The sequence below is a fragment of the Triturus cristatus genome, chromosome 6 (genome assembly GCF_964204655.1).
Source record: "Triturus cristatus chromosome 6, aTriCri1.1, whole genome shotgun sequence".
In the NCBI taxonomy this organism is placed as follows: Eukaryota; Metazoa; Chordata; class Amphibia; order Caudata; family Salamandridae; genus Triturus; species Triturus cristatus.
Genome location: NC_140589.1, coordinates 146,646,414 through 146,661,517, shown reverse-complemented (window position 1 = coordinate 146,661,517; position 15,104 = coordinate 146,646,414). Strand labels below are relative to the sequence as shown.

Here is a 15,104-nt window from a genome sequence, read left to right as displayed (position 1 = left end):
GAGAAGGTGGATTCCTTCCATTTTGAAGTGGCGGTAGACCACCCATTGGTTCATATTTCTTCAAAGACTCTTTTGATTCATTTGACCAATCAGCAGCTTTAAGGATATCTTGAAGGCTACCACCCAGAATAAATGCTTTAGAAGCTGATGCTCCTCTAAGAGAGTGAGCCCCCCCAAAAAAGAAATGTCAATTCCAGCTTCTTTCATAACATCCTGTTGGTGCCTTCGACGGAATTACGATCCCATTTCAACTGATGTAGTTCAAGTTCTCAACTTCCTGGCTGAAATCTTTGCATCAGGTCTGGATTATCGAACCGTTAATGTCTATAGATCGGCCATCGCAGCTGGCCACTGCTTAATAGATGGTATCTCAGTAGGTCAAAACTTATTAACTAAAAAACTTATGAGAAGTATGCGTGTTTTAAACCCACCTTTGCCCAAATACTCTAAACTATGGGATGTAAGGGATGTCCCTTACAGCAGGGTATCCTTCGTCCCGTTTGGCAGACTTAACTAAGCACCAACAACTTCTGTCCCCCGCATCAGTCAGGCAATCAGTCAACACACCCATGACCTGCCTCTCCCCTGAACGCGCGCACCTCCATTAAGAGTAACCGGCGCCAGGCAGGAATTGCAGCAACATTGATGATTACAAAAAACAAGCTTTGAACTTAACACCAATCTTGTCAAGAGACAATACCCCCCTAAAGAAATACTGGTCAACACAAGACCAAAAAAGCAAACCTCTAGGGCCCCCAATACACTTTGGGATCTTCCACCTGTCACTGGCCACTATCCCTGTGGTCAGTGCGTAGTCTGCCCATTCACCCAGGCCTCTAAAAGCATTTTACTGACCAACAGCTGGAGTTGGACCCAAACGAACACACGAATTGCAACACACGAAATTGCATCTACCAAATAACACGCCCCTGCCAACTCCAATACATAGGGATGACCACACATGCAGTAAAAACTAGGATCACCGAACAGAGGAGCAATGTTCGATGCAAAAAAACTAACACCAAAACGTGTACACATTTCGTGGAAACCAACCATTCGCCAAATGACTCACATTGGACTGTCATTGAGGCTTTTTCTACTATTACCAAGGAGGCCCTCTCCAGAAAGAAACAATGCTGTGTGTTCAAACTGGGGTCACACATCAGGGGCCTCAATGACGATATCCCCTGGACAGAACTGAACCACTAGGGTTACTTGTCTCCATACCACCTTGACCCACATACCCCCTCAAAAGCAAGTCCCTGTTTACTTGCCTACCTTGCCTTTATATTCATCTCAAGTTTGCTTTCTAAACCCCGCCTAGTATACATTAAGATAGTAGGTACCCTGTCTTGCTTACTGGCTGCCCCTACCTTACAAAACAATTGCTGAGCCTTAAAGTTCACTTTGGTTTCCCTGACATTACTGTATTTGTTCTTGTTTGCGACTAATGCTCCTAATGAGTTCCTCCTCCAGATCCTTCTCCCAATGTGATCTCGCAAATCACGCTGGCACGGCCATTCTGGAAGTGTCTTTGTCCCCTCCACCATAGCGATCATAGGGGTTAATTAATTCCTGCCCCCTAGACGCTACCCTTGTCCTTGAACCGGGTGCAATAACCATACTGCTTGTCTCTGAAATCTTTTTACCACAGCACCCAATCCCCCTGACGAGATCCATCTAACGCCGCCGGCACCTCCACACTAGAAGTGCTCCTTGTTCCCCCAATTACTCTCACTACAATGATCATAGGCGACTTAACCAGAATCCCTTTGTACCTGAATCCCTTTGTACATTACACGAGCATTACCTCGCGCCCAATGTAGTTTGCTGCCGGCACCTCCACTCTGGAAGTGCTTTTGGTTCCCCCTAATGTACTTTCACTACTAGTGTACTTTACACAAGCATTGTCTCGCGCTCAATGAAGTATCCAGCCGCCACCCCCACATTTAATTCCCCTCACGCACTCTCACTATTAGTGACCATAGGGGGCATCTACTATACTCCTATTGTGTCTCACACAAGCATTGTCTCGCGCTCAATAAAGTTTTCCATACACAAAACTACACCCAAGATGGCCGCCCATCCAATTACAGGTCTAGTGTTATACATAAATACTGGCAACCCGGAAGTGACTGTTACTGGGCCCTGGAGCTAGGGTAGGAAGACGGCAAGTTGCTTCTCCACACCCGTGAGTATGTCGTTACTGCGGTCTCCCGCTCTCACTACCGGTAAGCCTCATTATTACCAACTAACTATTCTTGTATGCACCTATTCTCCCTTGCAGACTACCGGAGCAACGTGGTGCTCTGGCCATCCCAGTTAGCCTCTTGACGGTGTACTAGGGGTGAGTTCTGGTAGTTGCCAGCGAGTTTGTGTATGATTTACAGTATGCGTGTTTGTTCACTCCCCTCCATGCACGCACCTTAAGACCGGCGCTTGCATGCACACCACGTTCCACCATTCGGGCGACTTGGTTAATAATTGTTATTTCAGCGCCTTTTATACGCTGCTGAGGTCTGCCTTTACTGAGACCTTGTGGGACACCTTATAAGCAGGGTATCCTTCGTCCCGTTCGGCAGACTTAACTGAGCACCAACAACTTCTCCCCCCCGCATCAGTCAGGCAATCGGTCAACACACTTATGACCTGCCACTCCCCTGCACGCACGCACTCCCATTAAGAATAACCGGCGCCAGCACGCACACCGCGATTTGCTTTTTCTGCAACCTGGCAAATTGATGTCATTACGGTGCCTTTTGAAATGCCGCCGAGCACCTTAGTGGCCGAGACCTTACGGGACACCCCATACTAGGGCCTCCCCATAACAATCAGTTGACTCGACATGAGCACTAAGCACGAACCCATCAGGCCACTACCCATCTACGTCTCAGTCACTCTCAGTGCCTGGACCCATCCGTAGCCTTTCTAGCGTTCCTGCCTGCGGATTATTACTATTTACCCGAGCACTTATGGTTGTTCCCTATCTCACTGAGAGAACAGCTGTTCTCGCCTTGTAAGCGTTAGATCCCTCTCATCGCCGTGTATGCCATTTTTCCCTCATTACAGTCACAATAAAGTTCACTCTCACTTGAAGTGCCCTTAGTAGCGCTCTGGCAACCACGTGACCACTATGCCTCAGCACTACTTTTCTCAACACTCACGGTATGCATTGTTTCTATATGCTATAAGCATATCCTTTTCATGCTTAAATGCATCATGTTGTTGCAACAATGAGTAACTCATATTGCTTTATCCAACTTCCCCCGCACTCCCTCCCCCCCCCCCCTCTGTTTTTGTTCCCTTTCAAACAGGTCTACTAAATTCCCCAGTATACGTCAACTAGGGCATTTCTACCACCCCTGGTAATTTATAATGATTATCTGAATACCAGGCGGTAGTGCACGAATCTCAGGTTTTCTTTAAACGGTCCTGAAGTAGTGCCAATTGACCCGTTAGGGGCAAGGCAAGACTAGGCATGAAACATGTCGACCTTCCACACATAAACTGCCCCTTAGGAACATTATCGTCCACACAGGGGCTCACTATTGCTTTCAGTTAGGGTAGAGCTACCTTTCTATTAAAATTTGATTCTAGAGTTTCTTGTTCAACACCATTTCTTCCCACCATCCCATAAGGAGGCAGGAGTAACTAGGGGAAAAACATGCCCCCATATCTACTCCCCTTACTTGTTGATAGGTTTGATTTTGAAATAGGAAGATGTTATGCTCAAGACAATACATTATCATAAAGACTAACATTTTGTTATGATGTAAAAGAGACATATGTCTAGTGCCCAGATAATAGTCGACTGCCCTCGTCCCATTTCGATGGGGAATGCTGGTATAGAGGGATGTTACATCCAGAGAAATTAACAGACAATTATCGTTCCGTTCGCATTTACTTAAGTGTCTCAAAAAGTTTCTAGTGTCCTAAATAAATGAAGGTAAATTCTTGACAAAGTCTTGTAAAAAGAAATCAATATATTTGGAGGGGTTTTCCAAAAGACTCCCTATGGCAGAAATAATCGGTATTCCCGGTGGTTTTGTCTAATTCTTATCGACCTTGGGGATGAAATATATGTTGAGCATGACAGGGTGTTAATTTTTAAGATATTTCAGTTCTTCCATACTTTTTTTTTTTTTTTGTTGAAAAACCTTTATTGACATTTCAATCATTAACAAGTATGGGCCTACAACCCCCCCGGGGCCGGCCGCTAAGCAATCAGAGCAATAAGAGCCAATGTAAACACAGGCGGCACCTCGGAGAGCAGAATCTTCATTCCAATATAGTCCGGCCAGTGAGCCGCGCAGGTAGGACACCAGGAGAAAAAGGGTTTTTCATTTTATAATGAAACAAGACAGTAGGATCAGGTGCCAAACAATTTCCCAACAACGATAAGGGGCAAGAATAATAGACGTAAGCAATAAGCAGCAATCTATTGGATCAATGGCGCAGACACGGGAAATTCCGGATGGGGAAGAATATCAAAAACAGTTGCGCCTGCAGGCCCCGGTACCTAACGCCCAGAGAACACCCCGGAAACTGTGGCACACATGAAGAGGCGACGATTCACACCAAAGGAGGTGTACCGCGCTGATCCCAGAAAAGAAAAAACAAGAAGAAGCGGAGAAGAAAAAGGAGGCCATGGAAAAAGAGATAAAGACTAAAAAGTCCCCTCCCCCAACCCCCCACCCTGCACCTCTGCAAATGAGTATGGCCCCCCCCCCCAGCAGTGTGCCTGTCGCCCTGGAACTAGACCCGAAATATAGAAGATACAGGGAAAAAGGAGTAAGAAAGAACCCCACCAGACGGGGGGGTGGAGAAAGTATAATAAACTGGAGGAGGGCCTTCAAAACATATCCCCGGCTTCTCCCTCCCGCACGGTGAAGTCTCCCCACAGCAAACAATAAGCAGCACCAAATCGACCATATCAAAAAAAAAAAAGGGGGAATGGGGAGCATTATGCACCAACTATGCTAATAACCATGAGAGTACGCAACCATGAGTCCGCCCGTCTACTGGATGACCACCCCCGAAGGATCAGCCTCATCCTTGACCACTCTTTGCAATTCTGCCCATGCCTACCCCTCGACCCAGCACCATGTCCGATGTTCCAGGGTAAAGGAGTGTCCAAAAACAACCGGGAAGCGACGCACACAGGTGGGATGGAAGTCTCTGAGCACCAACACAGTCCGCATCATGGAGGGACGTCTTTCCCAGTGCTGCCCCAGGATCTGCACTGCACACAAGGTCCAGGAAGACGTAATCAGCCAAAGTAGACAAACGGTGCTGGAATTGTCCCTGGGTCGCCGGAGGCCGTGCACGGGACAAGGCCACCACCTTCCACTCAGGTCCAATACCTCCGGAACAGATCAAACCCTCAATTAGCCGATCACACGGTAGCATACTGTCCGGAGTGTCCAGCTGTGCACTAATCGCAGGGGTGGCCGCGACATTATCCTCCTGTGTGCAGTGTGGGAAGCCCCTGTGTACCTGTGGACCAGCATGCCGCCACTGTCCCAACGCTGATGCCACACCATCGAGCTTACTCCCCAAGACCCCGGCGCCACGAGCCAAGGAGAAATGAAGGGCACCAAGGGCCTCTAGGAGGTCGCCGTACCCCAGCACAGCTCTCTGCGATCGCTCCGCCACACTCCCAAAAGTCACACACTCCCAATCCTGCTGCGACCCAGTGGACAGGATGGTAGGCTGCATAGCAACAAGATGGCCGCCGGGAAGGCCCGACTCGTATTGGGGCCGGGACCCAGGGACAAGCGCCTCGAGATCCACGTCGCTGAAGACAGGGGTCCGGGGGCAGGCACAAATTCAGCCGTTGCGTGGTCACGGGCAACAGTCGTCCCCGCCACGGACCAGCTCCCGCGAAAAGCCGGGAGCAGCCCGCAAGGATCAGGGCGAGCTAGGGGCGGCGTCCGGGCAGCTCACCGTCAAAGGCAGGGGCAAGCACCGAAGAATCTGAGAGCTGCACCCCCGGGCATGTCCTCGGTCCGCTACACTTAGCAGTGGGAGCGCCTACGTCAAAATGCAGGCCGAGGGCAGCACCGCTCCGGTGGACCGACTCCACCCAGTCACCACAGGCCGCTGTTGTTAAACTGCCACCCGGCCAAGGCGTCCACTCGAGGTCCCGGCTCCGGGGCTGCACGGGCCGCAAAGTTCAACTGCAGATTTCTCCGGCGGTACGGCAGCCAGAAACCCTGGAGTCACACGAACGGTTGCCACTCTCGTTCACAAACACGATCTCATAGCGCAGACTGAGGATCTCGTGCAGGATATCCGTGCGGGATGCGGAGGTTCACGGAGCCGGGAATCTACGCTGCCGTCCCGGTCGCCATCTTGGCTCCTCCTCAGTTCTTCCATACTTAATAACCCTGCGCTCCGCCATGCATGCAATTTGGAGTAATATTCACTCCATGAGATCTTAGCTGTTTGAATGGTACATTTCCTGTAACAATTGCAATCATTCAATTGTAAAGCTGCCTCTTGCATGTAATCCTTAAGCGGCCAAATGACAATATTTCCCCCTTTGTCAGAGTTTCTAATGATGATCTGGTTATTGCCTTGGGAGTTTTTTTAATGAGCGGATTGTATTCGTATTGTCGATGGCTCATTTTGTGCTGCAAATTTGTGGTTTGATACTTAATTTTTTTTCTCTGCCGTTATTAATTCATTGAAAATGTCCAACGAATCTCTAGGTACCATAGGTTGAAATGTAGATTGTGGCTTAACGGGTGTTTTCACAGTCCAGAAATTAGTCTCTGTTGGGCTGATCAGACAGCCGTCCTCTGTGCCTTCATATTCCAAGTGATGTAAATCCCTTAAAAGCTCAGCATCAGCCGCAGTCAATCTGTTATTTAGTCCTTCACTTGAATTGTCATTATTTATTTGAGCGATAGTTTTAGTATTTCCTTTATTAGTCTGATGGTATTTTTTCAATTTAAACATATGCATGTATATGCATAAAATGTATACATATATATGTTTGTCAGAAAAAAGCACCTTTGTGGACGGTGGGTAGTGCTAAAATAATCCAACATGCAACATTAATCTATAGATCAATGATTTGAACATGAAACAGTGCATAGAATACTTGCAGTATTAACAAGCAAAGGAGAAAAACAAATATGCATAGATATATTTAAGAAACATAGTGCACCCAAAACATCAGCTAATAAAACCTCTCCTGAAAGAGGCATACATTAACAAAATAGGTTCCTTAACACTGCCTGTCCCAAGAATGCGTCAGCACGTTGTGATGACTCCAGGCAGTAATGCTGCGCAAACGTGTGCGTTGTTTTCCACGTCGCAGCTCTGCAGATTTTTTCAAGTGGAGTGCGCTCTCACAGTCCTTGATAATGGCTTGCCAGCCTTGTCATGGCAAAATTTTATTGCGCTCGCTATCCACCTGGCTATTGTAGCTTTAGAGACTGTAGTGCCTTGACAGCTTTGACCATAAGCTATGAATAACTGATCTGATTTCCGTATGTCTTTAATCCTTTGTAAATAAAATTTAAGACATCTCTTTAGGTCTGGAGTGTGGGAGTGCTCTTTCTGCAGGCGTGGGAGGGTTAGGGAAGAAAGTTCTCAGAATGACTGGCTCATTCAAATGGAATTGCGAAGGAACTTTTGGTATGAACTTAGGGTTTGTCCTCAGAATGACCATTTGATCAGTGAAGCGCAAGAACGGATAGAATATGGTAAAAGCCTGTATTTCACTAACCCTCTTGTCGAAGTAAGTGCTAGAAGAAGGGAGACTTTCCAGGTTAAGTACTTCAATTCTTCCTTGTGAATGGGCTCGAATGGCTGTTTTAGCAATTGAGATAACACCACATTAAGTTGCCACTCCGGGGGTGGAGCTCTGATGGGTGGGAAAGCTCTAAACAGTCCTTTCATAAATTACTTTACGACTCTTGAGGACCATAAAGGTGGAGTACGTGGTGATCGTCTGTATCTTGATATAGCAGCCAGATGAACTTTAACTGACGAGTGTGCAAGACCAGACTTTGCTAAAGAAAGCAAATAAGGTAGTACCTCTTCTGGAGCAAAGAGAAAGGGCTCTACCTCCTTGCGTTTGCACCATACAGAAAAACGCTTCCACTTAAGCCTACAAGTCTTATTGGTGCTTGCAGCTCTATACTTGTCAATAATGTCCTTGCAGTCTTGCGCAATGTTCAAATTTCTAAATTCAAAGAATTCAGTAGTCAAGCATGCAGTTGCAGAGAAGCTGGCTCCAGGTGACGCACTTGGCCTCTGTTCTTGGTCAACAGCGTTGGTGTTGGCAACAGACGGATGGGCTGAGATTCCAACAGAAGGAGATGTTCCGTGTACCAGTGTTGTCTGGGCCACCTGGGGGCTTTCAGCAGAATGCGGCAGTGTTCCCATTTCATCTTCGTGAGGACCCTGGGTATCAGAGGAATGGCGGAAAAAGCGTATGCATAGATCCCTGACCAGCGCAACAAAAGAGCTTTCCCCCGTGAGTTTGGAAGAGAGTATCTGCTTGCGAAGAATCGGCGTTTGGAGTTGATCTGGGTCGCAAACAGGTCCAGCACTGGTTTTCCCCAGATTGCAAATATATTGTCCAGCTGTTCTTGTTCCAGCTCCCATTCGTGGCAGCTGTCGTTCGTTCTGCTCAAGGTATCCGCTAAGGTATTACGGAGACCCGGAACATGTTCTGCTGTCAAGGAAATTCAGTGGAGCGTCAGCCAGTTCCACAACTGCTGTGCGTCCTGTGACAGAGTCAGAGATTTTGTGCCTCCTTGTTTGTTGATATAAAACATGCTTGCGGTGTTGTCCATCCGGATCAACACCGAAGATCCCTGTAATCGAGGAAGCAAAGCCTGAAGAGATAGGAAAATGGCTTTCAATTCCAACCTGTTTATGTGCATCTGCCACTGAGCCAAGGACCACTTCCCTTGCACTTGCAAGTCCTGTAAGTGTCCTCCCAGGCTTCCATAGAAGCAACTGTTACTATGTAATCTGGGATGACTGGAAAAAAAAAAGACTGGCCTTGGAACATATATGAAGTCTGAGTCCACCACCGTAGAGCCTCTTTCATCCGAGGAGTGACGTTGACCACGTCGTCGAATGAACCTGTGGTTTGAATCAATTGACGTTGCAGTTCCTCTTGAAGAGGCCTCATGTGCAATCAAGACAGCGGCACAAGATCTAATGCCGAAGAGAGCATTCCCAGTCGAGATTTCTACACTCTCACAGAAACGCACTATTTTCCTGCACAGTTTGAGTGCTAATACTCGTAACCTTTGTTGTCTTTCCTGGGAAAGAAAAGCTTTGTTCTGAATGGTGTCCAATTTGGCACCCAGAAATGACATTATGCGGTTCGGGAGGATCGAAGATTTTTGGTAACTGACTGAGAGACCCAATTTGTGAAAAAGAGTGAGGCAATCGTCTGTTGCATTTTTCAATAGGCGAGAAGATGGTGGGTGCCTTTACCAGCTAGTCATCGAGGTAAGGGAATACCTGATGACCTTTGCTTCTCAAGGCTGCTGCCACTGGAGCAAAACATTTTGTGAAAGTCCGTGGAGCCGATTTGAGGCCGAATGGAAGGACTCGGAATTGATAGTGGGTATCAGCCACAGTGAACTGTAGGAATTTCCTGTGTTTCGGATGAAGAGGAACATGGAAGTATGCATCCTAAAGATCCAATGAAGTCATGTAATCGCCACTGTTGAGGCGTCGTAGGATGTCTGAACGTGTGACCATCCTGAATGTTTGACTCTTTAGGAATTTGTTCAATTTTCTGAGGTCTAGAATAGGCCTCCAACCTCCCGACTTTTTGCGAATGAGAAAGAGTCGGGAGTAGAAGCCTATACTTCTCTGGGAAAAAGGGACCTTCTCTATTGCCCCTTTCTGAAGCATGACACTTGCTTTTTCTTTTTTGAGTAAGTGAAGGTGAGGGGGGTGCGATCCCATGGGAGAGGTATTGGGAGGTGTTTGAATAATTCCAATGTGTTGCCATAAGAGATGAGATCCAGGACCCACTTGTCTGAAGTGATGTCGCGCCACTGGTCGATATGTTCGGCGATTTTTGTACCATTCAGGGGGAAAAGGAAAAGCAGCTGGTACCCTTCTGCAATCACTGCTTGCAGCCGGAGTCACAGCCTTGGGATCCTGGCTTTCATTTGGAGCCTTGCCTGGAGAAACCAGCTGTAGTCACTTGGTGGTAGGATTGCTGCTAATACCTTTGTCGATATTGCGGCTGGTAGCTCTGATAGGAATTCTGGTAAGTCCCCCTATAATTGGAGAAACCCCTACCTCGGGCTCCCCGAAAGGGCACCTTGCAGTACTGCAGGGTTCCAAGCACCTTAGCAGTATCAGTATCTTTTTTAAATGGCGGTAAGCGCCTCATCAATATGGCTACCAAAAAGGCTGTCGCCTTCATCGGCCATATCCAAGATTTTGGTCTGAACTTCCGGGTGGAAATTTGTTGCCTTCAACCACCCTTGTCACCTTAAAACGGCAGCACCAGCTAACTGCCGGAAACCAGTTGTGGCAATGTCCATAGCAATGTCAATTATTTCTGACGCTGCTCTTTCTCCTTCTGTGAGTATTTTAAGAAACTCCTCTTAACTATCTTCCGGAATGACATCTCACCAATGTCGGACCACATTTGCCTATCATAATGGGCTAAAATGGCCAAAGCGTTAACAGCCCTAACTGGGACTGCCGCCATTGATGAAAATCTTTTTCCAATTTTTAATCAAGGTGCCGACCCTCCTTGTCTGGTGGAGAAATTATAGGTGTTGGCTTGGGGTGACTTGTTAGACACGCAGGAGAGCCCTCAGGGGCTCTATATTTTTTGTCCAACCTTGGTAGCACAGGAACCACGGAAGCTGGCGCCTTCATGACCTTGATTCCTTCCTGCCAAATATGATCAATGATGGGTATTGTTCTACCAGTGTTTCTTGTCTGGTCTTTAAAATCATAGAGGAAACAGTCCAATTGATGCACAATTGTTGGAAAATGAAATCTGTAAACGGCTCTGTCCATAATATTATGGAATCCTCCGGAGGAGAGTCTGAAGGATGATCAGGCGGCGGGGATGGCGTCGGTGCTATGTAGTCATCCCACTCATCAGTGGTTGGAGGAGGGTCTGGGATCTCTCCTTCTTCCTGCTCATCCTCAGATGTAGTAGGGTCTTCTCTGGGAGGAAGAGGAGTCATGGGACATGGTGACAACCCAGGAGTGGCAAGAGGTAGAGGTGGCGGTGTTTGAGGAGCTACCTGCAGAGAGGGAGGAGCTACAACATTATCTTCTTGAGGTGGAAACCTTCTTTTATAATCTGCCAACATATTCTGAAGATCTACAATTAATGCAGGAGGAAACTGTGCAGGCTCCTGCCTAGGCTGCTCAAAATATTCATATTGCTGATACTGAGCAGGAGGGGCCAGATAATGCTGGTAATACTGCTCTTCATCATCATAGTCATCATCCTCCTCTTGTTATTGAACGTTCAGCTCCGAAGGACTACGTGCCACTCAAAACTGTCCTTCGTCCTCATCCGAATCCTCTACATCCAAAAGATGTCTGGGAAGTAGCGGAGTAATCTTTGATGTCCTGAATTGACTTTGCACAGATTGCTGGAACGGGGTTGACAGACCTGCAAAACAAACTGGATTTTTAGGTTGGTGCCGTCGTCTACAGAGAAATTCTCATCATCGAAGGGGACGTCGTCAATGGTAAACCAGTGATAGTCGACGGTATTGCCACAGCCGATGGGATTGCCATCAATGGAACAGTTTCAGTCAACCACGGTGTCGTCTTTGACGATGGTATTGTCGTCGACGGTTCCGTCGTCGGCTGTCTCGTTGTCGACGGTGGTGTCATCGTCGATGTCTTCGTCGACGATGGCTTAGTCGACATGCTTGTCGACGATGAGGCCTTCACTCTCGTAACAGTGTACTCGTCGACGATAAAGGCAACGTCAACGGTATGAATCCTTATATACTTGCCGTCGAAGTGGTTAACGCGTTCGACGACGAGAGAGTCACAGTAGTCGTCTTTGAAGTACACCGGCATCTGCGGTGAACTTGACGCCGAAGATGATTTGTGGCCAGTTTTACCTTTGGAATGGCTAGATGACTGTTTTTTTCTTGGACATTCCTGGAGACTGAGGGTATCCAATCTCTGAGGAGACCTTGGGTTGTTTCTCCTGTTCCTTGGTCAAATGAGAGACTTTAGAATGCTTCCTTCTCTCTTCAGGTTGACCCTCAGGCGACCTGGGCCTCTTGTGTGACATAGAAGACGTGTCGCTATCCACATCAGAGGAAGCAGACTGCTTCTTTTTTAGCCATATTAGAAGTCTGCTTTCCCTATACCTCAAGGTTTTGGTTGAGAAGGTGCGGCATATCTTACATTGTTTTGTTTCGTGGCTGGGATAGAGACAATAAATACAATCCTTGTGTGCATCGTCCACATGCACTCTTCTTCCCACAGGATTTACAGGCTCTAAATAATCCTTTTTTATCAGACATTCTTCTTAAAGAAATCTAAATGAGACTTATCTGAGAAAGCTGAAGAAACTGAGCAGAGCTTAGGGAGACTCCCTTACACAACGAAGTGCGGTGAAAATCTGAGGGACTCTCTTGGGAAGGTTCTAGAGGGTGCTGGCTGCTGATTGGTTAGGTTTTCAGTTTGGTTCTTTTTGTAAAAGGAGACTAATTGGCTATAGAGTATATGGTTGCTACAATAGGCTATGGAAATGTACTACTTAGTTATTTATGTACCGTGGGACTCCCACTACGACGACGGGGAATGATTCAGGCAAGTAAACCTATGAAAGATACCAATACTGGATATCTGTAGTTACAGGTGTGTAACTTTTTTCTTCTCTTCTGGTCAAGACTGAGGAGCACCGGCCAACCGCGGTCTCCTTATGCTTACTTTGTTTAACTGTTGTTCAGCTAACTTTTTTTGTTTAAAAAGGTTGCTTGATGGCCGTAGTTGCTTCCGCCCTCCCACACAAATGCAGTGTTTGTTTCTTTTAAACAGAGGGGTGCCATGCAGCAATAAGTTAACCTTTATCTGTCGCTTTTGTTGCTTGGTGAGGATTGTGGGGAGGCGAAATATAGTTCATTTTCCCCGGGTGGTGCAGTGCTGGGCTGCTGACATGCCCTGCGGCAAGAAACCATATGCTTCGCATAGCTCCAGGCACAGAATGCAGCAATTACCAAAGCCCAAATCTCCCATTCCGCAAAACTGCTGGCTTCTGATTTACAGTTTTGCTTTGTATTTTTAAAAGCTCTCGCCATTCAGTGGTCTTGCTAAGGGGTCTGTTTGCTTGAACCTGGACTGTGACCTTTGACATGTTGAATATTGTTTTGGACAAACTATAATATCATTACAATGATTCAGGCATGTGAATCTATGAAAGATACCCCAATACTGGATAAGTATCTGCTGTGAGAGTGACTTACTATGCAGCAGAGAAGAGCGACGAGGAGGGAGCCAATGTTAAGTAGCAAGTGAAGATAAAGTGGGCTTGTTGACTACAATAGTTCTTGCAGACAAACAAGTTACTTACCTTCGGTAACGATGTATCTGTAAGAAACATTAGTTAGTTAGATTCCTCACCTTAGAATATCCCCAGGCGTCAGACTGGATCAGGAAGATTTTTCGTCAGCAATACCCCTTGCGCGTCGCTAGGCGTCGTCTGCGGCTCCGCGTCCGTCGTCGGCGTCGTGCGCCGGGATGTCGTCGACGGAGTACCCAGACGCCGCCCTCGCGCGCTGACGTCAGTTCTTGTACATAGCCTTCCGCGCCAGGAACGCAGAGCCATGCAAGAGACCGACACTGGTGCCAAAAAATTCTAGGGCCCTGAAAGGGATAGCCTTAACCCTAGATGCCAGTTCGCAGAACGGGGAGGATGGGTGGGTCGGTGAGGAATTTAACTAACGTTTCTTACAGATACATCGTTACCGAAGGTAAGTAACTTGTTCATCTGAAAGAAACACGTTAGTTAGATTCCTCACCTTAAAATAGATACCCAAGCAATACCAACCCCGGTGGTGGGTCTGCGAACCAAGATCACACCAGAAAGTCCTGAAGGACAGAACGGGCAAAGAACCCATCCCTCCGGACTTGGCTGTCTAGGCAATATTGCCTGGCAAACGTGTGCAGCGAAGCCCACGTTGCCGCCTGACAGATGTCCTGCAAGGGGACTCCCCGTCCCAAAGCAGTAGTAGCCGCTGTGGCCCGAGTAGAATGGGCGCGCAGCCCAACAGGCGGTTCCTTTTTTGCCAAGGAATAACAGATTTTTATACACAAAACAACCCACCGGGAGATGGTCTGTTTGTGTACAGCTTTTCCCTTCTTTGCACCCACGTAGCCCAACGAAAAGCTGGTCGTCCACTCGGAACTGTTTAGTGCGGTCCAAATAAAAGGAGAGCGCACGTTTTGGGTCCAGACGGTGGAGCCGCTCTTCCTCTTTGGAAGGATGCAGAGGCGGAAAGAAGGTGGGCAAGGTGACAGATTGCCCAAGATGAAAGGGGGTCATCACTTTCGGTAGAAAGGAAGGACGAGGCCGAAGGACAACCTTGTCCGGATGAACAGATAGAAAAGGAGGCTTGGACGATAGAGCCTGGAGCTCACTCACCCGTCTAGCCGAGGTGATGGCTACCAGGAAAGCAGTCTTAAGAGTTAGAAGACGAAGAGGAAAATTGTGAAGAGGCTCAAAGGGAGCGCACATCAGGAATGTCAAGACAAGATTCAAGTCCCACTGAGGCATTACGAAAGGGACAGGAGGGAACTTGTGAGTAATGCCTTTAAGAAAGCGTGACACTACAGGGGACTTGAAAAGAGAGGGCTGATCTGGAAGCCGTAAGAAGGCAGAGAGAGCAGCAAGATAACCTTTCAAGGTGCCCAGGGCAAAGCCCTGCCGGGCCAAAGAAAGAAGAAAGAGGAGAACCTCAGAAAGAGGGGGGGAGAGGGGATCCACTGCCTTTGCTGTGCACCATGCCACAAATTTGTTCCACCGGTAGGCGTATACCGTCTTTGTGGAGGGACGCCTGGCTGCCAGAATGATATCACAGACTTCAGGAGGCAAGTCAAATAACATCAACTGCCGCCGC

The 15,104-nt window shown here is 47.6% G+C and overlaps 2 protein-coding genes across 2 annotated transcripts in view; one reads left to right on the top strand and one right to left on the bottom strand.

The window, feature by feature from the left end:
- Window positions 1-15,104, bottom strand: part of SPDYA (speedy/RINGO cell cycle regulator family member A) — a 702,161-nt gene that overhangs the window by 333,030 nt on the left and 354,027 nt on the right. The gene's annotated exons all lie outside the window — the stretch shown is intronic.
- LOC146816526 (uncharacterized) overlaps window positions 2,164-15,104 on the top strand; it is a 237,813-nt gene continuing 224,872 nt past the window's right edge. Inside the window, exon 1 of the mRNA XM_085610374.1 lies at window positions 2,164-2,231. The gene's annotated coding sequence lies outside the window, so the exon portion shown is untranslated. The remainder of the gene's footprint in view (window positions 2,232-15,104) is intronic.